This window comes from Pan paniscus, chromosome 6 (genome assembly GCF_029289425.2).
Source record: "Pan paniscus chromosome 6, NHGRI_mPanPan1-v2.0_pri, whole genome shotgun sequence".
In the NCBI taxonomy this organism is placed as follows: Eukaryota; Metazoa; Chordata; class Mammalia; order Primates; family Hominidae; genus Pan; species Pan paniscus.
In genome coordinates, this window is record NC_073255.2 from 104,518,068 (window position 1) to 104,543,936 (window position 25,869).

At 36.0% G+C, this 25,869-nt stretch overlaps 1 protein-coding gene across 3 annotated transcripts in view; it reads left to right on the forward strand.

The window, feature by feature from the left end:
* GRM3 (glutamate metabotropic receptor 3) overlaps window positions 1-25,869 on the forward strand; it is a 220,901-nt gene that overhangs the window by 4,967 nt on the left and 190,065 nt on the right. The gene's annotated exons all lie outside the window — the stretch shown is intronic.

Here is a 25,869-nt window from a genome sequence, read left to right on the forward strand (position 1 = left end):
CTCCAAGTTCCAGGCATTGAAATACAAGTTCTGCTAGACAGTAGAGGAGTAAATGATATAAATCAGGAAATAAGTTCCTAGGTTACACTTAGCAAGTCAAGAAAATATAAAACTAAGAGGGAGGTGAATCAGCATCTAAAAACACCATTTAGTGCTATCTTACTGCTTGTTGAGCATTCGACGGTATATGGAAACACTCACGTGGATTAGGTTAAGAAATCAAGGAGGAGACATCTTTCCAAAACTTAATGTATTTTTAAACAAATAAAATTAGCATGCACGAAATAATTTTTAAACAAGTACTCTCCCTTCTGAGGTCCCAAAGTATTTTTATAGTGCTATTCATCGCATAGTGGTGAGCACCCTCCAAATGATTTTCCTTAGAAACAAAAGGAAAATCAATTTTCTTGGTATAGAAAATGTAGGCCATTAATATACCTCTAGCTTCTCTCTGGAACAGCGAGGCATCCAAAGAATCTGTGCCTACACAGAATAAGTATTTTTTCATCAAATTGAGCAATCTTTTTATGGAACTGGAAATTGTACACTGTACTTTAAGGAGAGAAATAAACTTGGAAAACATTCTGATATAATCTACGTAGGCATAGATTAAGGCACCAGTTTGAAAATAAAGCCATATATAGAGAAGGCACCTCCACAAAAAGCCCAAAGTAACTCTGATCTTTAATTTCTTATCAGAATTTACTTCACTACTTCACTATCATTGACTGCATAACTACACACACACATATTTGAGTAAATTCAGTTGAAAGGGTATAGATATCTAAACAGATAAAAAAAATCAAAACCATGATGCTAGATACATAGTTTGAAAAAAACTTACAACCTATATATGTAGCATGGGAATATTAGGAGTATAAAATTTGAGAAGATTCCTCTAAGAAAGAGTCTATCATCAGAAAGAAAAGGTAGCTAATAGGGAAACAATTAGTCAATAAATATTTATTAAGTACCTATTTTGACCAAAACAAAATATAGGATATGCATTGGGAACACAAAAAAATGTTCACACACAAAGTTTCACAAACATGTGTAAAGTTGAAAGTGCTGCAAAAATCAAACTTGAAATTTGAGAGTAGAGAAAATGTTACCAGAATTATCAACCAAATGAAAAAGTCTGTTCCTTAACAGATGCATTCATATTTAGGATTTTAAATGTGTGTATATATTCTGATGCCTTGTGGAGACAGTGTTGTATGCTGTGAGGTGACAAAACTAATAATAAGTCAAAAGAATAGATGATAATTATTAACCAACTTCCCTGTGTGAAGAACTCTGCTATATAAGAACTATACAGTACCTGTGAAGTAGGTACTGGGATCCTCATTTTATACAGAAGAGGAGATGGAGGCCCAGCAAGATAAAGTAACTTGCCCAAGTTCAGGTAGTTAACAAGGCTGCAACTGGAATTCAAAACCTACTTTCTTATTCTAAGACCTATTTTCTTTACTACCAATATTGCCTCACAATTTTTTAATTAATTTATTTATTTTAATTAATTTATTTATTTTACCAGGCTTCATTGCATTCAACGAGTGTTTTCTGAGCTCCAAGTAGAGGGACATGCTTTGGTAAGGAGGGCAAACAATAATCAATGAAAGGGAGTCTAGAATAGACTTCCCCAGGCTCGAGATCTTTCTCCACTCCAGACACTGTCCCTTCTGAGAGGCAGAGACATGCAAATGGAAGAAGTAAGCTAAAACATTATTTATAATTGACTAGGACTAAGGACGAAATTCTAAAATAGAAAAGTCTATGAAGATTATAAATTAACAAGCTGAGAAATAAACACCAGGTCTGAAAGTGTGAGGAAAATATATTTCTTGGAGTCTGATTTCAATGACCATTATCATCTGTAAAACTTAGTACAGTGGCAAGAATATAGTCTCACAAAAAGCCAGGATAGAGGTGAGTAGGATTTCTGCTAGGCTAAAATGCTGATGTTTCTCTCCTCTTACAACCTACCTACTTCCCACCAGGAAAACAAGCTGGTAAAAAAGTTTTGTAGTATAGTAAAATTTTCAAATTTCTTTACCCTGCTGAAGTAGTAATGGTTCATCTTTATGTTAGAAAACTCTCAGCATTTTACACATCGGGACATTTATCCATAATATATACAACAGCATGAAACTGGAAGGGATCAGGGATTATGAATTTTAAACACACTAAGAATAGGAGATGCAAAGTGACCTGCTGGAGATTCCAAAGACTCTGTTGGTAGTGCTGCTCCAGGAAAACCCACATCTCATTATTCTCTGACCTCAGTGCCTTCCCACAGACAGGAAACCTGCTGTCTTAATTGCATGAGCTTATACTTCTTTTCACACTTCTTTTCACACAACCAAAGGGCTGAAACAAATCTTTACTTGAGGGTCTTCTCTGATTTGTGATATGTGCTAGAGTAATTAATGGACATAAAAAAGGAACAGATATCACAGATCTGCCCCTCCATCTGGTGGAGGCTGTTTCTTTTGATTGTTAATAATAGATAGCAGATAGATTATTAGTAATATTTGCTTAACAGTTTCAATGAACCATGTGTTGGTGAATACAACATAATGGAAGCTGCTTTTACAAAATATGTCAGAATACATGCCAATCTGAGAGATAGCACTACAAGGTCAAAAACGGTTGGAATTTATATCTGCCTCAAGGAGAAAAGGATATCTAGAGAGTATAATTAACCTTCTACTTTGGAACATCTTGTTTTTCCTGAAAAAGCAGAGACCCTCTACATGCTTATGCATTAATCCCAGTGATTTCTGTGGAATCCACATATATGGACTGGTGACCAGTCCATACTATATTGGTCACTAGTACACTGGTAGCCAGACGATACCTAACTTCAAAATTGATTAGCAGACAAGACATGAACTTAGATGTCTAACAAATCTCTTCCATAGATTTCGTTCAAGACGTCCCCTTGAAAAAAATGTTTTGAGGAATGCCAAAAGTCCCACTTCCCCCAACACCCAAAATATATTTTTCACTACCTTCCTTGGTTCATAAAATTTTCCAAATTTTAAACTGAAGTATTTCATCCAAGAAGTACTAAAGAACATATATTTCTAGAACCACATAACGTACTAACCCTCCAACACATTCTGAATTTATAGGCTCATTTTTCAGAAAAGGTAACTTTACCAGTTTGGTAGGGAGTAGGTAGAATGAACAATTAATTTATTGAATTTTTACGTACTTCACGACCTTGTCTAAGAGAAGCCCTTCCTTGGCTATGGTTTCCTAAACACTCATAATGCAGTAATTTGAAAGGAAACAAGCCTTCTCTTAGTTGTTGAACAAATGAAGCCCTGGTAGGAAAAAGATTGAGGTGTTAGAGTGCTCACCCTCTACTATTTTTTCTTCTTCTAAGGTCCTAAATTTGTGTTTGTTGCTATGTGATATAACAAGACAGGAAGGAAGATAATTTTTGTTTGTTTTTTGTTTTTGTTTTGTTGTTGTTGTTCTTTTTTTGAGATGGATTCTAGCTCTGTTGCCCAGGCTGGAGTGCAGTGACGCAATCTCGGCTCACTGCAACCTCCGCCTCCCGGATTCAAGCGATTTTCCCGCCTCAGCCTCCCAAGTAGCTGGGATTACAGCCACCCGCCACCATGCCCAACTAATTTTTGTATTTTTAGTAGAGATGAGGTTTCACCGTGTTTGCTAGGCTGGTCTCGAACTCCTGACCTCATGATCCTCCCACCTTGGCCTCGAAAAGTGCTGGGGTTACAAGCATGAACCATGGTGCCCGGCCAGTAGCCAATAGTATTAGGTCCACTTCTCATATGGAAAATGCTGGAACATTTGAAGTAGGAAAGGGTAAGAAAATTGAAAAACGAAGAATAGTTAACCTCTCCCTTTCCTTTATACTCCCCCATGTATTGAACAACAACAACAAAAATCATCTATTTACCTCTGCTGTAAATAGTCTGTGAAATTATTGCCCAGAGAGCCTGCATTAGAATCACTTTGAAGTTTACTTAAAATGAAGAATGCTGGGACACATGCATCCCAGGCTAATTGAAACGAATGTCATATAGATTGAAGTTTTGGAATCTGCATAGTAAGTAAACTTCTGATTATTCTTGGGATTTGAGAAACATTGTTGTCTTAGTCTGCTCAGACTGCTATAATGAAATACCATAGACCAGGTAGCTTAAACAACAAACATTTATTTTTCACAGTTGCAGATGTTGCGAAGTCCATGATTAAGATTATAGCAGATTCAGTTCCTGGTGAGAGTCCTCTTCCCAGGCCACTTTTTTACTCTGTGCTCCCACAGCTGGGAGGAAGAGAAGGTGCTCTGGGCTCTCCTCCTCTTATAAATACATGAATTCCACCATGAGGGCCAAACTCTGATGGCCTTTTGTAAACCTGATCATCTCCCAAAGGCCCTGTTAGTAAATGCAATCACATCGGGAGCTAGGATTTCAGCATGTGAATTTTGGAGCAACACAAATATTCGGTCCATAACAATTACATATAGAATGATGGTCACACACAGAATATCCAGTGAATTTCTTTTACCAAATTACTTTCCACAGCAAGTTCATTCTAATTGGATTAACCAGTTGTATAAACTACATTCTACAAGCCTGAGTACTAATTAAGCTCAACTAATAAGGCACAGTTTCTATAAGTTGTATGAATAGATTTTCCAGAAATGTCCTATTATCTTCGTTGTAAAGGAAGTTTTCCTGTTACCTATAGTAAGTTCCCATGAGATATGCAAACACATATAATAATACACATCTTTTGGATATTCTTATTAGGAGACTTTCTCATTTTTAATCTTTTATCCTGTATTGTATCATTATATTAATATTAATATATTAGAAAGAGAAGTTACTGGTATTTGAAGAAGTTACTGATATTCTTATTAGAAAACCTTCTCACTTTTAATATTTTATCCTATATTTTATCATTAATATTAATATATTAGAAAGATAAGTTACTAGTGTTTGAAGATTATCATTAATGAAAATATTATTTCTTAGAAACTCTCCTCAATTTGAATAACTGCACTCTTAAAATTCAAATTGTCTTTATAGTTATGCCCTTATGAGCTAGGGGATGTGGGAAAACTTCTGTCACAACTCTCCCCACTGCCCTCTAGATCTGCAGTGTGGGGGCAGGGGAAGGACCTCATTTGGCAACTTACACATTCTTCACTCAGCGTCCACTTCGTTCAAGTGAATGGTTGCTTAGCTAAAGCTGGCAATCCTCACAAATACTGCCAAAGATAGTTTCCTAAGCAGCGTTCAGAGCCACATGGGAAAAATGCCGAAGAGGAAGTGAGGGACTGGCAGCAGGGAGGGGGAGGCTCAGCCTGGGCCACCAGCTTTACCTCCCAGGGGTTCTATGCTCCCTCTTTGCCTTCACTGTAATGCTACACTTAGTAGCTGACTTCATGAAGAGAAAAGCAATAAAAAACAGAGCACACCCCACCCTCCCAAATATTTTAATGGTTTGAATTTTTTAAGACTCAGGCATCTCAGAGACACAACTGTTAAACTGTTGAAAGTTACACCGTGTCTCAGCAGAGCCTGGCTTTCTTGACCGCTCTGATGGTTACAGTACTTCTACCTGATGATGTCACTTCTACTGGACTGTCCCACTCACACAGCAGTCTCTACATATCTAAAGCCAAAAGCCCACTGCCTCCCCCCGCTAGTACCTTATTTTCTGATTCTAAGAGAAACATGATTATTTCTCCATACAATCATTCAAAATCGTGGAACTGCCCATGACATTTTTCTTCTGTTTAGTACTCTGTTCATTCCTTCCTAAATGATATGGCAACTTCTTTATTCTCCTACCACTGCCAAAACCTTAGCCCAGGTTATCATCACTGTCCTCTCAATCTTTAACCATTTATCTCCTTCGTTCTCTCTCTCCTTATACAATTACTTATTCATCAGAAATTTAATGAGTGCCTACTGTGTGTTCAGTCACTGTTCTAGAGATATTATAGCATGAACAATAATGTAGAAATTTTTTTTTATATTCAGCGTACACTAAATAGACAATAAACAAGAGAACAAATACGGTGTGAAGAAAATAGAATGAGGGATGTACAAAAGTGAGAGAAGCTGGAAAAGGAAGTATTGCCACCAGATTAAACTTGATGAATAACTGGTTTTTCCAGGTGTTAAAAACATTAAATATAAATATCACTTAAACGTAACTTCCCAGCATGGCCATTAAGTGTTTTACAATCAGATCCCTGGTGTATCTTTCTAATCCGTCATCCTCAACATGAACATCTAGTCTACCCAGACCTTTCTGTTTGCACCAAATACACACCTGAGTGTCTTTATAGTATGATTTCATTTAGAATGTGTTTTCTTCCTCCTTTCTACAAACCTATATTTAAGTCCAACTTCAAAGTTCTGCTTAATCTAAGTTCATACTAATGATTTTTTATCTGTTTTACCAAAGAAATTTTTATTCAAAACATCCATGTGGTCCTTACTGTATGTAGGCCTGATTACTAAAATATTGCTTTGGCATAAGTAACAGGTAGGTAGATCAGTAAATTGTGGAATAAAATAAAAAAGCAAATTTATTTTTATTTCTCACTGCCCCTTTAAAAGGTATTCAGTAAAATATATTACATTTGTGCAATAAAACAATAAACCCTAACTTGCAAACAGTGTCAATTCAAAAATTAGTATGCCTAGACCAATACAATAATTGAAACTTTGAGCACTAAAGTTGAATCTTTTCTCTATCCCCAGCAGGAGCCTCTTTCAAGTAAGAAGCTGAAAAAGTAAGCTTAAAAGTCTTATGGGTTTCATCCACCCTTCTTTGTCACTCTTACTAACTCAAGTTCTGAATCCTCCAAAGTTAGGGGTGGAAGGTAGGCGAAAACAAGATGGTTATAGGAAAAAAGTTCCTACCTGACAAACTTCACACTAGACTCCAAGATTTTTAAGGCTAACTCTGTGTGTGTGTGTGTGTTTGTGTGTGTGTGTGTGTGTGTGTTTACTTCTCTCACTATTGCTGAGGGTCTCTCACCTCAGTTTCCTCGACACAAATTTTCTTTCATCTGACCACACCTCCTCCGTTCCTGCTCTTTCAGCAGCTCACTGCAACAGACTCTTACTTTTAGATTCCCATTTCCCTTCCAGGCCTTTCAATTGGTTTGATTCCTTTCAGTAATGACTGACCTTCAGTCCACAGGAAACAGTGACATAATATTACAGGAAAAAATTCTTAGCATGTGGGCCAGTCCAATGCAGCAATCTCTCTTCTTCACTTCTCCACTGCCAAAGCATCAAAGAGTTAGCTGGTCCTTCTCTCATCCTTCATTATTTCCTAGCCTGGAGTAAGACCCAACCCATTTTGTGACACTATACTATGTTCTTTTTTTTTTTTTTGAGACAGAGTCTTGCTGTGTTGCCCAGGCTGGAGTGCAGTGGCACGATCTCAGCTCAGTGCTGCAACCTCTGCCTCCCAGGTTCAAGCAATTCTCATGGCTCAGCCTCCTGAGTAATTCAAATTACAGGCATGCACCGCCACGGCTGTGTAGTTTTTGTATTTTTAGTAGAGATGGAGTTTCACCATGTTGGCCAGGCTGGTCTCAAACTCCTGGTTTCAGGTGATCCACCTGCCTTGGCCTCCCAAAGTACTGGGATAACAGCTACCTTGACTGGGCTTTGTGATGCTATATTCTTTGGTATACATAATTATTTCCAATTTTTGTGAACATATTTGGACTACAGGACATATGAAATGTAATACACTCACTTGCTTAGATACCTGTTGCTTTCTACTTGACTAACACCCAGATTTAGCAAAGTACCTAGTTTCTAATATATTTACTCATTGAATGTATGAGTGTAATAATACAGCTTAAGTTTAAAAAATTACTTTTTATAACCAAGAAAAATGTTTCTATAGGGGCTACCTGTATAAAGACTTATAGGAATCAATGTCTACAAAATAATGTAAGATGTGGCTAAAACATTTACTGGTTTCTCTGACTAGAATTAGCTCCCAATGAATAAAGATCTTGTCTGTCGTTTTTAGCAGAGTCTATAATAATGCATATAACATAATATTTAACACATATTTAATGAGAAAATATAAATTATCATGTTAATATCTTCCATTAATATGTTGTACTTTAGGAATTGTGATAATCTTAATTTTAATCCATAAATGGTGCTATTCTTCTGAAGGCATTTTCGATCTCAAATAGAATAACTTCATATAAAAGTTTAAAAATTTAGCTTTAAAAAGTGACATCAACCTAATGACATAAATCTTTAATGAGCATCTGCTACTTTCAAGGCACTGGGCAAGGTACTGAGGAGGACAAAGAAAAGAATAAAACACTTTGCCTGCCCTTAGAATGTAAAATCTTATAGGAGAGATGAGATACGTGCATGTGTACCTACAGTAACAAGAAAATTCAGGAGCTTGGCTGTGAGACCCCTAAGTGGATAATAATACTTCTGTTTGACATAACTGTAGAAGGTATAATGAAAAATTTACTTCCGTCCTGGGCTCTAAAAAATTAGGATTTCAGGAAGTGGAGGATTTCATTCTAGACCTATGCAAAAGCAGAGAGCTAGAATGTGGGATTGAATTGGGGAGCATCATGTAATCTAGCTTAGTTTAAGGTTAGAGTGTATGGGGGTCAGGGCAGAAGATAAAGCTCTCAGAGCAGATAAAATGATGGCTAACATTTCTCCTGTAGGCAGAGGAAAATCTCTGAAGACACTTGAGCAGGGGAATCTGAAAGCACAATGTGAAGATAAATAGGAGGAAATAAAGGTTTGGGAGGCAGAGAGATGAGTTGGCAGGTTATGGCAACAGTCCAGGTGAGAGGTAATGATGGCCTAAACTAGGGCAGTGGCAATGGGAATAAGAAACATGGAATGAATCTAACAGACATAAAGATGAATAGTACCTGGTACGTAGGAATTAGCTTCTGGGCAAAAAAATACCAGCCAAAACAATTAAGCTAATCACTTTCCTTCTACAATAGAAAAGAGCATGCTGCATAAAATCCTTAGTTTAATAATGGAAAATGTGGGAGTTGTCTTTCTTTTAAGCTATTTTTCACGAATTTGGGTTACAGGAAAATGTAACAATCAAAATTCTAACTCTTTGAAAATAAGACTTACAAATCAAATCAATATTTTCTATGTGGCTATGATTTGATTGCATTTATCTGTAGATGGGAGGTTAAGCCAACATAGTCTCTCTCCAGGGCTCTGCAAGAGCCACCTACTGGCTTCCTTGACCTTCGTCTTACATCCACCTCTAAGTTCATCCACATGGCTACAGCCAAAATTATCTTTAAGAAATATAAATCTAAGCATGTCATCCTTGCTTAAAACTCTCCAAAGACTTTTTCTTTGCTCTTGCTATAATTGAAACATGGTTTACCTGGCCCACAGTGATCTGCATGTGTATCGAGATTCATGTCTCATTCCTTTGCCCTTACACTTGTTCCATCCTTCCCTCTCACTCCCCAGGCCTTCCCACAGGCTATGAAACTTCCTAGTGCACTGGTCCACTCCAAACCCTTCAGGGCTCAGTTTAAATTCTATACTACTTCTGACCTTCTATAGTAGGTTGGTTCTTCTTGCTATGTACTCCCCAAACTCTGTATTTTCCTTCATCACACTTTATTATAATTGTCTCTCTCCCCACTGTAGTCTATAAGGGGGCTAAAAACACAGAAGTCATGCCTGCTCACTTACAGGTGTATATTACCCAGCAAAGTAAGTACCGCATACAGAAAATCAATAGCTTTTTATGGGGTAAATTGAACAGGGGTTAATTAACTCACTCTGGAGCAAATTTTCCTCATCTTTAAAACTGGGGTATTGTGTTTTATATTCCTTTTAGCCATATATTTTTATAAGTAAACTTAAAGATAAAATTCAGCATCCCAAGTCAGAGTCAGTACCCTGTTATGCTAAAAAAAAAAAAGTAATTAGGTCTTATTTATAAATTTAAATTGCTGTTTAATAGCAAGGTTATTAACAATAATGTTAGAAATGTGTTTTGTTATTCCTCAACCTGTCCGCATTTTGAAAACATTTTATCTGTTCATCTTAAGCCATGTGGTATGAGTAACAGGAAATAAACATAACCATAAAAACAGAGTTAAGTAAATGCCCCAAGAAAGTCAACATTGAGGCAGATTTTGTCCTTTCTGAATTCTAATAAAAGCACATTTCAGACATTTTCATAGAAGACGATTCTTGAATCCCATTTGTTAATACTAATTCCTACTAGTGCCAATAAATAACACCCCAAGGTATTCCATTAAATGCAGTTTGTGGCAATATTTCTCAAAATGAATGCGGTTAACACATATCCTCTACACCATTTTTAGAAGAATGAGAAGATATTGTGAATAACAATAATTTTGATTGAATGTTTACATATGCCAGGCACCGTTCCTTTTGCTTTATCTATGTTAACTCATTTAATCTTCATGGTAGCCCTATGAGGATTATGCTATTATGATCCCTGTTTTATGGAAGAGGAAAGTGAAGTACTAACACAAGGTAACATAGTAAGAGGATAGCTAGGATTTAGATCTGGCATTTGGCTCCAGAGCTTACGAATTTGACCAGTTGAATATATTGCTTCTCTCAGGAAAGCATCCCAAAACTGAAATGTAAACTATGCAAAAAACAGTTGGAATAACTGTCTCATATTCCTTGATTTGAAAATGAGAAACATGTTAATAAAGTGACATTGAGCTCTTTTTTAGAAATGGAAGTTAGTAGTATAGTCAAATATTGTATAGGTTTTTGAGCAGAGTGTATCTAATTACTTATGCTTCTTATTTTAACAGAAAATCCTCTCATTTCAATAGCTGGAAAGTCAGCTGTATGATAATAATTACATTTTAAAGCTTTATTTCTTTACAAACTATTTGTTCTTTTGATCTCCAGAATTTGTCCAGTGCTTGAAGATAATATTTTAATTTTCACATTAAAAGAGAAGAGGGTGAATTTGAAGCAAAAAAAACAACAAAAAATCACTTTTCCCAGAAACAAAAAGTCTCAGATTCCTTTGTGTAAAACAAAAATGATTGACACATTGGTGAAAATCATTGGTCAGGAAAGAAAACTGTCCTACTTTATTCCTTTACCTGTCCATCTAGCTATCAGAATAGTATATTTGCGTGTAGCTAATCCTTGAATTGATTTATTAAGCTATGTTTACAAGTTAGAAAGAAAGAGGTCCTGAGGAGATAATTACAGGAATACAAATCAGGAGAGACAACTTTGAAAGAATAGTAATTTTGCTTCTTGAAACTGACCTTAAATCCCTAGGAGGAGAACAGAACAGCTTAAAGCAACCTTTTCTCTCTATTCAGAAATGATTGCGAATTAATTGTGCAGTTTAGCTGAACTTTGCCTTTCCTTGTATCCTAGGAGAAGAGCTCTAATAGACTGGGAATTTTTGCTTGTTTGTAATGTAAACTCAATATCTAGAGATAGTTCTTAACACCACATGGGCTCATTGGAAAACTCTAATTCCCAAAACAAACAAAGAGGAAAAGATGAGCAAAATAATCCACCAGCAAAAGGAAAACAAAAAACAGAATGCTTGATAATCTTTATTTTGATAATTTGGTTTTAAATAATCCTAAAGAAAGATCCCTGGTGACATCAGAATTCTGACTGCAATATCCAAACTTGCTCATCCATGAAGATGTATAAGGCTTGTGGGTTACATGGATTCATTAGTTGCTTTGATGATAAAAAGCACTTAGTAAAAATTATATCTATTTTGAATATCAACTAGGCTATGCAGTTCTAGCAAAGAGGAGGTTTAAGCATTTGCAGATTAATCATGATGCTAAGTATTAATTTTGATAGTAAAAATTAAAGCATACTCAAATTGGATATCCCCATACACATATATACTATTTCAGTTAGCTAGTTAATGTTGACTTCTTGATCTTAATTCCAATAGCTTCCTTTATTTAGCCATGCCATTTTTGAGTCATTCATCCAACAGGTGTTAACTGAGCACACATATTAAATTTGGTATTATGCTAGACACTGAGTATAGAATGGCAAGCAGAAAGCCAACAACAAATGAAAAATAATTCCTGTCCTCAAAGATCTTTCTTTACAATTTTAAAACTACATTTGAAGATTAGAAAATGGAGTATAAACAGCATCATGGTCTCTTATCTAATGTTTCAGGCAAAAATCAGTCAATAAAGTCTATAGGAGAATGGGCTTCCTTGGCTTCCCTGAGACCATGGACAGAGGCCTAAGAATCACCCCAAACAAAGTACTCTTTCTATTCTCTTAGTAACTAGATTTGCTTAATGCTTTTTGAAAGAAAAATATGATGCAATGTATGACACAATCATGATTATTTAGGGAATGCACTGGGAGTAGGCTACGTAACATCTTCATACATGTAAAAATGTTTTCATTTACTTTAACTTAGTGTACTTTGGTACATCCATCGATCCTTCCCAGAAACTTTTACTAAGCACTTTTTGTTATGTTGGGCCCTGCGGTAGGTGCTGGGGATCTGTCAATCTGTAGCTAATAGTTCTGTTGTACAGAACTCACAGAAAATAAGCGAGGTATAGTGTTTAACTTATTAATGATCCTGTGCTTGGGATTTTTAAAAATTTACAAAGTACTCAATGGAATGTAGACTTCAAGAATCACAACTTCAGTGTTCTTTTCCTAAGGTTAGAAAAATATATAATTAAAGAAGCAAAGCATTGTTGGATAATTTTTAGAAGAAAAAAGTACTCTGAATCAAATGACACTGGAAAATGTAGATGGGACCAATTCAATTTTTACAGAATAAAAAACATTTTTTCCTGCCAATGTTCTGAAGTTAATTGCAAGATGTGTTTTTTAAATGACTTATCAAAAAACATGAAACCAATCAATAAGTCAAACAAGGCTAGAAACCAACATTAGCTAGTAAATTGATTTACTATTATAATTCCTCCATAAAGCATAATAGGCACTTTACTTTCACAGTTTAATGCTTCTGTAATTGAGATATAATTCAATTTATTTGCACATCTTATATAATAATATTTTTTCCCAAAAACCTACTCATATTTATGGTGAATCTTAAAATGAATGGTATCAGGGTTAAAAAAATATTAGTTGCAAGCACACAAACTGCCTATCTTATTAACTACGTATTCCAAAAATAATTGCAAATGTCTTAACCAAATTTACTATTAAATGCTTCTTATTTTGCTACAAATGGAAAGAAAAACTCTATTTCATGTATTTTTTTAAGTTCAAAATCACATGCTTTGAAAACACCTCATTAACAGAACCGCAAATTATCTTTCAGTATTTTCATTATCCCTGCTTGAAAATAAGAATGGTATCTTATTAACCTCTGTACATTTACTGCAAGAAAAGCCATGTCCTGGTCATTTCTTTATCACTGGAATCTATAACAGTGCCTTAAAAATAATGACTGTTGAATGAGTAAGTAAAATAATGGAGGAAGGAATGAAGGAATAAAGACCTTGGATACAATGAACCCTCAATAAATATTTATTAGATTATAATGAGCAGGGCATATTACCATATTTCAGTGATAAAGTTTTAATATACTTCTATAGTGTTTGCCTTTGTATCACCAAGAGGAAATTAATAGATTTTAGTGATAATAAATTATTTTAATATTTGGTTTTATGTATATCTAAGGTCTGTATATTTATGAGAGTCTTACAATGTCAGTCATTGGCTCAAACATTTTTCTCATGTAACCAAATATTTTCATGATATTGCCTGTAATACATCTCCTTAATACTTAACTTTTAGAAATCAATTTCTGAAGCTATGAATTTCATATGAAACACAACCTTCTTTAGTAACTTGTCCAAACATGTTCGAACTTTTGTGTATCCATGCCTTTATTCTTTAGCATCAGCATACCTAACCCCAAATACTGATGAGAGCCACCAAATGTAGTATGAATTTTTAAAGTGAACTTCTCCATTTAGATTTTTTTTTTGCTATAGCTTCTTATTTCTCTTGTAGTCTTTTCTCTAATGAGTTAAAGCAGCACATTAAATTTAAAAAAACTGCCCCAAATTTGAGGCCAGTATAAAGAAATATATCTTAATACAATTAATGAATATGAAACTTTTTTTGCAAATCCTTAATGACCTTTTACTAGAAATTCAAAATTATTTATAAACTATTATCTAGTAACAGAGACCATTTTACTAGATCTCTCAGGGTATACATGAGAATAGAGAATCTCAAGCTGAGCCCTAGGGCACTTCTACTTATAGTTACACCTAGAAGTTACAATCCAAAGAAACAGCAGTGGCCAATGAGGTAAGGGGTAGGCCAAGAGAAAGTGGTATCATGCAAATAAAGGGAAGAAGGTTTTCCCAGAACAAGGCAGTGGTGAACTCTACTGATGCTGCTGGAGGGCAAGTTAGATAAGAAAATTGATGATATCAGGCATTTAGAATCTTGATTCCAAAAACTGAGGTGATCAATGTGTTTAGCATCTTGTAAGCCATTGGAAGTTGCTATGGAGTAAGGAGACAAGCTGTTTGGAGGTAACTGAGAAAACGGGATTCTAAGTAGAAATAGTAAGTACTAATTTGTGTAGTTTTGCACTAATTCTGCAGGAAAACTTGGGTCAAAAGAGAATTTATAAATATTTATTAAATTCAACTGAATTATGTCTTTTTTTTTTTTGGAGATGAGATTGAAGAAGTAGTCTTGGGGGCAGATCAGAAGGCTTTAGATACATCGTTAAGAAGTTTGTAAGATTTTAGGCTCAGAGCAATGGTAAGCCATTTAAGCCCCTGCCCATGTGGAGCTCATCATCTTGTGAGGGAGATAGAATAATCATATGTCTCAAAGAAATATTAAATTGAACTTATACATGCTAAAATTAACAGATAATGTTGTGGGAACATAAAATAAGGAGTTTGATATCAGTGACATCAGGTTTTCATGGGAAAAATGACAACTAAAGGATGAGTAGAGTTAACTAAGTGAAGAGAAAGAAATCAAGCTGTATTCAGTGACATGAGCACAGATACTGTGAAAGGAGAGATAATGGCACCTATGAGCAACTGAAAGGTCAATGTGGCTTGGAACCTTGAGAACAGAGAGCAGCACTATATTATGTTGAGGGTTGTTCTTATCCAAGAACAACAGAAAATCATTTTAGTACTTAAAGTAGAAATAAGAGCATTCATAATTTTTTTTTTTAAAAAGACCGTCACTGGAATGTGGAGAATGATGGGGGTTGAGGGGTCAGAATGGAACAGGTAGACCAGTTATGGGATTTTTTTTATTGTCTACAGAAGATGGTAGCTTAGACAAAGATGGTAGATATTGAAATAACAGGTGAATAAAGAAAAATTTTAGTAGTTAAAAATTGCAAGGACTTGGTGGTATATCAGTTAGGAATATTAGATACCATCTTGATGTGTTTACAGTTGTTCAGGACATATATAATGAATCAATTGAGCACTCAATAATAAGCATTTATTTTGAGTGCCTACTATTATGTCAATATATCCTTCCTTTTAGGGAAAGCTCAAAATTATTTATGTGTTAGAAGTAAAGATCAGATTCTAGACATTGTTTATCTCAATTGTTTTTGACACACTAAGAAAAACAAGCCAGTGTTGATGAATTTCTATTGTATCCTAGGGATTTTGTAACAAAGAATCCATTCAGAAGCTACACTAGGCTCATCCAAAAGAGATGACAGAATTTTCTCTACCCAGTACAGCTTGCACAAGGCTGGTGCAAGCAGATGATGGTTACGTTTGGCTGAGAAGCTCATAGAGGGTGATTCACCAACACAACTGCAAGATTCAACTGCATACCCGCCTCCTCTTGACACATGTGTGCTAGTAAACCCAAAGTCACACATACCATTAATTTCACTCTTAATTAAACCTCCCAGGCCTAAGGGGTAGTGACAGCCTTAAACTTGGGAAGTTCTGGCCAGCATTATTCAAATACCAGTGAGGAGATTGCTTTTAAGATATTATAAAGATGAGCTTTCTTATTTCTTTTTCTCAATTCTGAGAAGGATAGCTAAGATAAATTTTAGTCTTGCAATACAATAATTTTATTCTAGCTATCATTATTGATTGTAGTAGCTGTGAAAGTCTGCTTAGAGAGATACAGTTTCTATTAGTCAAACTATTACCTGCTACATGAAGAAATCTATTCTTTTCGTTCCGTTTTATTCCACTGTTACCAAATTGAATATATTTGAGAAAGAAAATGAGGTAAAGTAGATGAACATCGCACGTGCTCTGGGAGAACGTGTTATGAATCTCAATTCTATCACTTATAAGCTATCCTATCCTGAAAGTCATATTAAATTTCTCCAGACTTCAATATACTATCTACCTCACAATGTTGCTCACATGAAAATATAAGTATAAAAATGTATTTGTAATATGAACTATAGAAGTACCGACTAGGCTCTGGCACTTGATAGGTGCTTATTAAATATAAACTGATTTCTACCAATGCTAAACCAAATGTGCACCTAGAGTAATATCCACTGGCATAAATTTCTTTTTCTTTGCCCTAGTAGTAACAATATCTTACTATCAATCACACTAATTCAATTCTTTCATAATCCCGTCTGCATATTAATTAAAATACATCCATTAATCAAATGCTTTCTACTTATTTTTATGGAATTTTCCTTCTAGATCCTGCTATGCATATTATAGTCTTCTCTATAAACCATATGTTATACTTCTTCTGTTTATGAAGATTCTATGTGTGATCTAAAAGTAAGAAAATGAGAATTTTATATAAATTATCATGTGTTATAAGGAAGCCAAATAATGCAGAAAATTTCCTGGCTTCTTTTATGCTGAACTGTTGTAGCTTTAATAACTTCTGCACTGCAGTGATTATGAAACTAAAGCATATTTTTAAATGTTAACTCAGAGTGTCAGACGTTTACTTATATTAGGCAAAATCTTAGGAAGAACAAGTTTTAGGACTACACAATAATGTGGGCTGTTAGACACATTTTCTGTCATTCACATTTTGTGAATATTCTTACCCTCTAATCATTTTTATCTAAATTATATTGTAATCATAACTTTCTGAGAGTCATGAAGTTAGAAATAAGATGTTAATCTTAATTACAGGAGCAAGTTGAAATGTATTTTAACAAAAGCATGAGTTATTGAAAGTCAAATAATCCTTTAGAGGTTTTAAGCTTCACTTAATAAGCAGAAGAACCTAGGATAAAATTTTTGGAATAACCCATTTTATAGAGGGAAACAATGTTGTATCTCACTACAGAAAATGACCTGATTAGCTTCCCTTTTCTCAATATTAACTTCGGAAAATAGCTTACTTACAGAAGCAAATGGAATGATACTTCAAGAAGCCATGTTGCCTTTTCAACAGCCAAAAACTTGACTTCATCTACAAACCATCACCTTTTTCAGGATTAACATACTTAACCTTAAAGGTAACATAGTCTTTTAGAACTAATATGTGGAATCATGAATATGTTTACGGTATTTTATCAACTAAAACCTAAGTGATGTTATGTAAGGGACTTTTATATTTAAAAGTAGCTATCCCTCTCTGGAAGTTACATGAAACAGAACTTGATCTTTTAAAGCCAGATGTTTTTTGTTATTGTTTATTTGTTTTCATTATTCAGATTCTCCAAATAGCTCTTCAAGTTTCAGAACGCTTTTTTTTCTAATGAATTCTAGGATCCAAACTAGCTATTTTTTTAATGAGAAAATTGACTTGTTTATGAAGCACATCTTACTAAAAAGATAGATTGAGGCACTGATGAGCTTAATGATATTTTGTTTGGACAAATTAGGAAACTAATTCGAGATGAAACCCCTGGTGAGCAGGTTCTTACCTGTTCTCATGACTTCTGTTTATCCCATATGGATACCTGTTCCTGGCAATTTATCCAGTTAGTGAATTTCTTGCCAAAATTTACATCAGATATTTTGTTGTATAACTTAACTACCCAGAATAAATCTTTGACGCTAAGGTTGTCATAGGCGACTATGAAATAATATGAGTGGGAACATTTATATAAAGCATATTTCTTTCCGGAAGTTTGATCTCATTTTCAAGCTCAGTACCTCTGACAGGAAGGAGGCAGCAGGAAGCAACTTATCAAATCAAAGACTTGTGGATCTTCTCTATTGCAAATGTCAAAATCCCTGAAAATTATTTTGTAAAAAGACTGATGTTCTACATATACGAGGTAACTAACAATGCAGTACTTGCACATCTGACCTAAATAGTAGAGTTGCCTGACTGGCCCAGATTGTTGCAGAATTAAGGGCATAGAATAGTGGATGATTCAACCAGGTCCCTAAAGCAGAGAGAAGGGAAATACCTGTGGCTTAAGATATATAATATTATGTATTGATTGCTTTGCTTTTAGTTAAGAAATACCAGTGTATATCACAGTAAGAATCTCAATTTATCCTTTAGGATTGTTTTTTAGTTCTGCATTTTTCTGATTTTATCAAGTAGAGGTAGGCTATTACAATAAACACTAAGCAAAGCTTTTACTCATATTATCTCTCTATGTGACTAAGTTTTCAACATAGTCACAGCATCATATTCCAGCTACTCTTGGGAAGAATGGGGGTTCACACTGCATTATTTTGCCCTCAAGATATTCCCTGGAGTGGGGATGGACAGCAAAGGTAAAACTGAGTATGCTCTAGCAATAGAGCATAATAGGGCTAACAATCATTCTTGTGCATTGGCCCCAATCTTTTATATTAGTCACCTCTGCCCAGGCCCACCCTCCAGGAAATTTTGAAGAAACTTTTCGGCTCTTCTAATGGTGTACTCTTGAAAAATGCTGGCTGGTGCACAAAGGCACAAAATCCTCTAATACCAACTAGTATTTCTTTTGGGTTGCAAGCCAATACAATTACCTACCAAACCTTCTAGTCACTTTCACCCACTCAATGAACAGAAGGCTCTTTAAGCAGACACTGGAGGGAGCCAAACTGTTGACTTAAAGGGAGATTTTGGGTAGCTAATCAAAGCTCTCTCCCGCTCTCCTTCCTACCCACTTCCACCCCAGTCTCCTGCAAGTCTGACCCCGTTTGGTGGGAAACTTTTGTCCAGTTTATGGATACGAATTAAAAGTGATTTCATTAGATTCTTAACTCAGGTGTGCCTAATCTTGTTGCTCTGTTTTGTGTGTCTTCATTATTTCAATTGTTGCTATGCTAGTAAGAGTAGCATGTTATAATATACTGTTTCAGATATTCTCCTTAGCCTGCCGTGCTTCCTTAGGATTCTTCTGGTGTCCAAGGAACAGGTGAAATGTCAAAATTTTTTTTTGTTGTTGTTATTTAGGCCATCATTATGAACAAATTTAGGTAATCAAGTCTGTATTCACATGAAAATGTACATACATTCACTCACTTGCAGGCTAAATAACTACTAAGGAAATAATTCTTCTTTCATTCACATTGGCTTTAAAGTGATTTAAATTAATTCTAACCACCCCCTCTCTCCAACCCATTGGACTGATTTAACACCCTTTGATGGTGTTGTTTGGGCTTTTCTCTCACATGCTAATGAGGCATTCTCTTCAGCTACCACAACTTCATATAATCCTTGGGCAATTCTCACACTTTCTAATGACCCCGTCTTTAGAGGGCAGAGAAACTTGGAGGGAAGGAGGAGAAGAGGAAAGTGAATTACTGCCTAATATAGACTTACCCTGCAAATATATTCTGAAAATAGAATTGTGGCTGACTGCTCCTACCCTGGAAGATTAACTGTCATTGAGGAAGAGGCTCATTCCCACCTGCCATGCATAGACTGTCTACCCAACCAAAAGCAAACTATTGTCGTTTTCCCTGCAGTTTGGTGATCATCAGGTGGTGATTTTAGAAATGGGAGGAAGTATATCTTCTGGGAACCTTGCTTTATCCTTAGATTTCCCTTGAGCGTGAAATTTACAAATGTCCAGAGAATAAGCTCCTGCTAGGGTTTGCTTTCCCACAACTGTGGGTGAAAAGCCTGGATTAAGCTGGTTAAAAGGATAAATAAATGGAAAGTTCCTGTCTTACTATCCCAAGATAGTAAGTATTTCTCCATGGAGTCATCTAAGACTCAAGACTTTAGCTGGTGACCATGTCTTCCTCAAGCAACCTGCAGAAAATAACTAGATGGAATATGTAATCAAATCGAAGCCCAAAGTGAATGTGCTGAAACAGTGGTTCTCTACATTGGCTGCACATAACATCACCTTTAAAAACTTTCCATGCCCACACCTCACCCCACTCCAATTAAATCAGAATCACTAGGGCTGGGGCCCAGTCATCAGTATTTTTCAAATCTTCTCACATGATTCCAGGGGACAGCCAATTGAGAAACACTACACTAAGAACTAGGGAAAGAACAGGTGTTAAAAACTCTGAAACAACAATAGTTAGCTTCTGCTATCAAGAGCGCCTCTGCTCAGACATGTCCATAATCATGTCTCTTTTTCTGTGACAAGATTTCAGCCAGATTTAAGACTGGAAAATCTTCACATTTTTCTACTCTTCACACAGTACTGTTTTTCAATGTTTTCCTATATCTCACAAGTAGATCCTTTTAAGACTTAGCTGTGAGTTCCTGTCTTCATTGTAGAAGTATTATTTTGTTTTCCAAAAGTGCAACCATAGTTGGTAGTAACATTGAATGTGGAAACAATAACTGACATTTCACAACAAGTATTTTCTCTTATATATTTTGTTCCATTCCAAGTCCTTCTCTTCTGTCTAAAAACATGCCCAATATTTTAATTATATAAAAAAAACTTCCCCAAACTGCATATTCCTTCAAATCCCTGCTCTCTTCTTACCTTTATGATTTAAGCTTAAGAACAGAATACACTTAGTCTCTCAATGTAGTATCTCAACTTAGTCTCACAATCTATTTACTCCTTTAACTCACTCTGTAGTTTCATTTCTGTCCCCACCACACTACTGAATATTTTCCTAGTCCTAGATCAGCAACACATTCCAAATCTAGTGATCACCAAATCCAACAACTTCTCCTCAGTTCTCAGACACTTGAAACACTCTGTAGCTCTAAATATTTCAAAGCATCTTCTAAAGCACCCTCATTACCCTGGTTTGTTTTCTATCACTGTGTCATCTTTTCCTAATTCTGTTTCCTTAATGTAAGTATTTTACAATGTTCTTTTGTCAGCTCTCTTTTCTTTTGATACCAAGATATTTTAAACTAAGGCCTACAAAAATTTGTGCCTGTGTGTTTGCACATTTTTCTGGCAAGGAAATACATAGCTCTCATCATATTCACAAAAGAGTTCATAACTCAAATAGGGTAAAGAACTCAAGATAAACTCAGTCAAGAATCTTTCCTACTCATGTGGCTCCATCTATCAACATCTAAGCAGGTAACTGCTAGTGCTCTACCTCTAATCATGTTCCCAAATTCCAAGTTCACATTTCCAAATGCCTGTCAATTTCTTGTGTCTTTTAATGGGACTCTCATTTTCTTATACATCGAGGAACATGACCTTGGAAAGCCAAAAGAATTTCTGCCTGCATATCTTGAGTCCACAAATCCAATTGGTTCCATTTCCAAATGGCATTTTGAATCCACTCCTCTTTTCAATCCTCATATTCACCATCTTGCTTTAGAACTTGATTTCTTCTTGACTGTTGTATTACTAGAGTCTGACTGATTTCCTTTTGTGTTTTTCATCTTAATCGTCTTGTACATATCAATCAGATCAATCTTCCTAGGCTTCCACTCTAATTTTGTTTTTCCCCTGCTTAAAACCTTCATAGTTGCCAATTTATTATTCGGGCTTTTAAGTTCCTTCACTGGGTGGCTCTAATTTACATTTTCATGCTCATCTTCTAATTTCCTTACACATTCTCTAAACTGAAAGCTGGACAACTCTCTATTCTCAGAAGATACACTGTGTTTTCTTGACCTTTAGATGTTGTTTATATTACGTCCAAGGCAAGGTATACTCTCTCCCATCAATTCCTTCAAAAATCCTACTTGTCCTTGAAGGTTTATCTCAAATGTAGCTTTCATGAAATATGTTTGAACTACTAACTGAAATATGAAATACATTTTTGTTTTGGAGACAGTCTCATTCTGTCTCCCAGGCTGGAGTGCAAAGGCATGATCTCTGCTCACTGCAACCTCTGCCTCCCAGGTTCAAGTGACTCTCTTGCCTCAGCCTCCTGAGCAACTGGCACTAGAGGTGCCTGCCTCCATGCCCACCTAATCCAATATAAGTTTTTTGTTTTCCCCAGTTTCATAGATGTGCCCTTCCATATATTTCTGCAACCATTTTAATAGCACCTACTTACTTCAGTGTATGGTAATTATGTATCTCCATGTATGACTAATATGGTTTGGATGTTTGTCCTGTCAGATTTTCAATATTCAAGGGTAAATAACTGTTCTGTTTCATTCTTTATGTCCTGAAGTTAGCACATCTAGCACATAGTAAAGGCACAATGTTGAATGTCTCTCAATGATTTTATTTACCAAATTCTGTGCCCATATTTTGTTTCCAATAAAACGCATATGTATTCCCAACAAGCTACTCATGAGTAGGCTCCATCTTACTTACCACCTATCTATTAATATCTACTGAAATGAATTATTTCAAGTTATTTGAGAAAACTTAGGATGTGTCAACATTGGAAATTGCTTTAATCTAGAGGTCTGACCACAACCTCCAGTGCTTTTGATTATCTCACTTTCTGCTTCTCATGTCAACTGCTCATCAACTACCTGGGCATTCCAACCCTTGATTCAATTCTCTCAGATAATTAGTCCTGCTTTGACCTCACTTCATTTGATTCTTTACTCAATCTAAATTTTATCCTGAATTATCTGAACCATACTTCTACTGGGACCCTTAATTCCCCAGTCTCCTTATCCATTTACTGACCTTGACATTAAAAAGGTCCATTGGACATCCAGTCAGTGTAGCACTACTGGAAACCAACCAGCCATAAAAAAGCCCACATTATTCTTTATTAAACAGGTTCGACTCAAGAAGAAACTATAATTTTCCTGTTGCTGCCACTTCTCTGGGGGTTTTATTTTTATTGTTTCTTCCACTGTTTTATTTTTTTACACTCCTGGATAAAAACTCAGCCAGGTCACATAAATTAAATCAATCTTAGGTGATAAAAAGTCTACTCCATTCTAAAGAGTATCCAGTCTAGTGTAGTGGGAAATCAGTTAGGCAAATGTAAAGTTTTTTTGTTTTTGTTTTTTTCCAGCTCAGGATTGTTGACTCTTAGGAAGCCTGTAGTGGAGAAGGGATCAAAACTAACATCTTATCTTTTCCTACTTTGCCTTATCCCCTATTCCACAGATACTGCCTTGGCCCCTCCACAATTGGGATAAGGTAGGGAATATTGAGAAAAGAGATAAATGGGCAATAAAAGTCTATCTTGACAGGCACAGTTGTGACATTCCATCAGTTCCTTCTGTGCATAATATATATCCAAAGGTGACTTATGGGGCACGTTTATATTGTCTTCTTGCCTAGCTTCCCCTCTCTTTGCAATAAGGGCATCTATAGTTTTCTAGATTTAGCAGTGCCTTTCCTCCAGATACCACCTCATCTCAAGTGGTTGCCTGGGGCAGGGTTTTTTTTTTTTTTTTCAGGAGACCATGGCTGGCTCCCTTGTGGGGGAACACATCCGGTGTGTGTGAAACACACCTTTACCCCCAGTGGTAGATACAACTAGCTCTCAAAGCATCACATTGTCTTGTTCTGCCAGCTCCAGCCAGAACCTTAGCTTTTAACCATGTCCCCTAAACTTTAGAAGACTCATGTCAAGCTTTCCATGTAGTTTTCACAAATGCTTTTCTCTGACTTCGCTAAAAATGCACAAAAGCATCCCCTCCCCTCTCTATGAGTGTGTGGAAAGTGGTGAACATATAGAAAACCAATACTCTCTGAAAGAATACCTCTTATTCAGTATCTTTTAGATCAATATTGACTCCTCTCTATACCCAAAAAAGGTGATGAACTAAGATTGCAAAACAAACTTTAAAATCTTTCAGTATGTCTTACATAGATAAGCTGTTATCTATGGGATTGTTATCAGGTATAGGGCTCCAGGTGATCTGAAACAGAAAGATTCCCCAGGAGTATATATTATCATATTTCCATATTGGTATCACTTACATCAAAGGCGTGACTGAGCACTCAGCACAACCTATCCATTCCCTAATTGTCCTTGCTTACTTTGTTCCTCATTCTCCCCTTACAGCTAAAGACTTTCCTCTCTACTCAACTGACATCATCCTTATTTGTGGGGGAAGTAAGTGTAGCAAGCCATCTTTCCTCCTGTTACTTCATCTGGAAAACTAGTAACTATCGAGAATGATTCCTCTCAATTATCCAATTATCTATCCACTTCAAAACTCACCAGAACACCCATTTTTTCCTCCTTCTTACCGGTGTCAGAGAATGCAGTTTCCTATCTAACGCCTAAAACCAAGCCTTCTGTCTACATTTTCAAGTTTCTCTCACTACCTATTCTGGTTTCCTTCCTATCTTCCTGCAATATCCTGTTTATGCCAACTGCTTCCAGATTGCTTCCTCAGACAACTGCTTTTCTCACTCTATATTCTTTCCCTAAATGACATATATGTTTATTATTTCAACTACCTCCTCTATGCTGATGATTCCTTAATCCCTGTCTCCTCATTGGTACATCTATTCAAGACATTTCACCTGGACATCTCAGACAATTCAAACTGGATCTCCCAAACTGAATCCATTCTCTCTCCAATACGCTCCTCCTCTGTATGTCAGCAACACTCTTACCCTGGTTGCCCAAGCCAGAAACATGGGAATCAACATTGACTCCTTCCTCTATAACCATATTTAATCATCCTCTAAGTTCAAGAAATTTTTGACTCCTACACTTTTTATATATTTTGCCTCCTACCCACCTTTACCTGCCCTAAACTAGAACTTCACGACTTCTAACCTCACCAACTATAGCAGGCTCCTAACTTATCTGCCTGCACTAAAGTCCTGTTCCCATCTAAAACCAGTATATCGATTATCTACTGTTGTCTAACACATTGCACCAAAATGTAGCCATTTAAAACAAGCATTTATTATTCTTCCTTATGGTTTCTAATGATCAGGAATCCAGGCGTAGCTTCGCTGTGTGGTACTGGCTCAGGTCTCTCCAAAGATTGCAGTTCAGCTGTTGGCTTTCTCTAATGTCATCTGGAGGCTTGACCAGGACCAAAATATTCACCCCCAAGATGTTTTCCTCATATGACTATTGTTAGAAGTCCTCCATTCCTTCCACATGGGCTTCTCTACAAGTCTTTCTGAGTGGTCTTACATGGCAGCTGTCTCTCTCAGGGCCAGAGATCCAAGAGAAAGAGAACAAAGAAGAAGCCACATGACTTCTGTGATCTAGTTTCCGAAGTTATACACCATCACTTCATTTTATTCTCTTTGTTAGAAGTGAGTCATTAGGTTCAGCCCACATTCAAGGGGAGGGAAATTAGGCTCTACCTTCTAAGAGAAGGAGCATCAAAGAACTTGCAAATAGATTAAAATCACCACAGCCACTATCCTTTACAACTTTCAGAAAAATCTGTTAAAGCTATAAATCTATTAATGTCATATCACTTAATGAACACCTAAAAGATATCTCCCATTATGCACAGCTACAGTCACAGTTTCTTTACATAGCTTACAAGACTCAGTAATCTGATCCCTGAGTATGTTTACAACTTTAAGTCCCCATTACTCCTTACTCATATATTATTTTCTAAAACACTGAAACACTGAACTGCTTGTTATTCA